This window comes from Pristiophorus japonicus, unplaced genomic scaffold, assembly GCF_044704955.1.
Source record: "Pristiophorus japonicus isolate sPriJap1 unplaced genomic scaffold, sPriJap1.hap1 HAP1_SCAFFOLD_1057, whole genome shotgun sequence".
NCBI classification, from domain to species: Eukaryota; Metazoa; Chordata; class Chondrichthyes; family Pristiophoridae; genus Pristiophorus; species Pristiophorus japonicus.
The window spans coordinates 50,001-52,500 of NW_027250710.1; positions in this window are offsets into that span (position 1 = coordinate 50,001).

Sequence of the window (2,500 nt, forward strand, 5' to 3'; positions counted from 1 at the left end):
CCTCTGCCAGGCCTCGGGCAGCCGCTTTTGAAGCCCGACCAAAAACCCGAAAAATGGGCAAAAAGGGAATAAATTCCCGCCCAAAAAGGGTGAATAGTCGGTTGGGCGGCAGCCCTGGTCGGTCTCTGCAGACCTGGAGGCTCGAGACGTTTGTTTGGAAAACTCACCAAGTCTCGATTCTGCCACCTCCTACCTCTGTGCAGATACCCCGCCAACCCCCAAGGACAGAAATGACAAGTGTCAAGTTGGCGGGGCGTCGGGCCACCTGCTGCCGGCCATGAGCATCCAAATCCCCGCAAAAGGGGCATTTTCATTTCTTCATCGGGACTTCCGACAATTGCCGAGGTTCAACTCATTAACGTTGTTCGCAGACACTTGCCAGAAAATGCAAGTGGCCACTTTGCCGGGCCGGCTCGCTTGCCCAAGCGGGAAACCATCAACCGAAGGCCCGGTAAGGCGGCCGAATCTGACCTCATAGACTTCCACACAACGGGACTTTTGACTTTCCCGGCCGCGGGTGGCCTCCACCCGGCCTCAGCCATCAGCCCTGCCTGCCTCCAGCCGCCTTCTGGTTAATGAGTTATCCAGCCTGGCACTTCGGTTGCGCCAGCGAGACCAAGTCTCGGCTTTGGTTAATGATTTGAGCCGAACCGACCTGCCCCCCGCCCCCGCGGGCTGAAGTCGGGCAGGTCTGCCGATTTCCCGACTCCTTTCGGGGCCTAATCGGGTCGCGCGTGCCGCCTGGCGCGATCGGGGCCCATGCCCCGGCCTCTTCCAGGCCTCGGGCAGCCGCTTTTGAAGCCCGACCAAAAACCCGAAAAATGGGCAAAAAGGGAATAAATTCCCGCCCAAAAAGGGTGAATAGTCGGTTGGGCGGCAGCCCTGGTCGGTCTCTGCAGACCTGGAGGCTCGAGACGTTTGTTTGGAAAACTCACCAAGTCTCGATTCTGCCACCTCCTACCTCTGTGCAGATACCCCGCCAACCCCCAAGGACAGAAATGACAAGTGTCAAGTTGGCGGGGCGTCGGGCCACCTGCTGCCGGCCATGAGCATCCAAATCCCCGCAAAAGGGGCATTTTCATTTCTTCATCGGGACTTCCGACAATTGCCGAGGTTCAACTCATTAACGTTGTTCGCAGACACTTGCCAGAAAATGCAAGTGGCCACTTTGCCGGGCCGACTCGCTTGCCCAAGCGGGAAACCATCAACCGAAGGCCCGGTAAGGCGGCCGAATCTGACCTCATAGACTTCCACACAACGGGACTTTTGACTTTCCCGGCCGCGGGTGGCCTCCACCCGGCCTCAGCCATCAGCCCTGCCTGCCTCCAGCCGCCTTCTGGTTAATGAGTTATCCAGCCTGGCACTTCGGTTGCGCCCGCGAGACCAAGTCTCGGCTTTGGTTAATGATTTGAGCCGAACCGACCTGCCCCCCGCCCCCGCGGGCTGAACTCGGGCAGGTCTGCCGATTTCCCGACTCCTTTCGGGGCCTAATCGCGTCGCGCGAGCCGCCTGGCGCGATCGGGGACCATGCCCCGGCCTCTGCCAGGCCTCGGGCAGCCGCTTTTGAAGCCCGACCAAAAACCCGAAAAATGGGCAAAAAGGGAATAAATTCCCGCCCAAAAAGGGTGAATAGTCGGTTGGGCGGCAGCCCTGGTCGGTCTCTGCAGACCTGGAGGCTCGAGACGTTTGTTTGGAAAACTCACCAAGTCTCGATTCTGCCACCTCCTACCTCTGTGCAGATACCCCGCCAACCCCCAAGGACAGAAATGACAAGTGTCAAGTTGGCGGGGCGTCGGGCCACCTGCTGCCGGCCATGAGCATCCAAATCCCCGCAAAAGGGGCATTTTCATTTCTTCATCGGGACTTCCGACAATTGCCGAGGTTCAACTCATTAACGTTGTTCGCAGACACTTGCCAGAAAATGCAAGTGGCCACTTTGCCGGGCCGACTCGCTTGCCCAAGCGGGAAACCATCAACCGCAGGCCCGGTAAGGCGGCCGAATCTGACCTCATAGACTTCCACACAACGGGACTTTTGACTTTCCCGGCCGCGGGTGGCCTCCACCCGGCCTCAGCCATCAGCCCTGCCTGCCTCCAGCCGCCTTCTGGTTAATGAGTTATCCAGCCTGGCACTTCGGTTGCGCCAGCGAGACCAAGTCTCGGCTTTGGTTAATGATTTGAGCCGAACCGACCTGCCCCCCGCCTCCCCCGGGCTGAACTCGGGCAGGTCTGCCGATTTCCCGACTCCTTTCGGGGCCTAATCGGGTCGCGCGAGCCGCCTGGCGCGACCGGGGACATGCCCCGGCCTCTGCCAGGCCTCGGGCTGCCGTTTTTGAAGCCCGACCAAAAACCCGAAAAATGGACAAAAATGGAAAAAATTCCCGCCCAAAAAGGGTGAATAGTCGGTTGGGCGGCAGCCCTGGTCGGTCTCTGCAGACCTGGAGGCTCGAGACGTGACTTTGGAAAACTCACCAATTCTCGATCAGCCACCTCCTACCTCT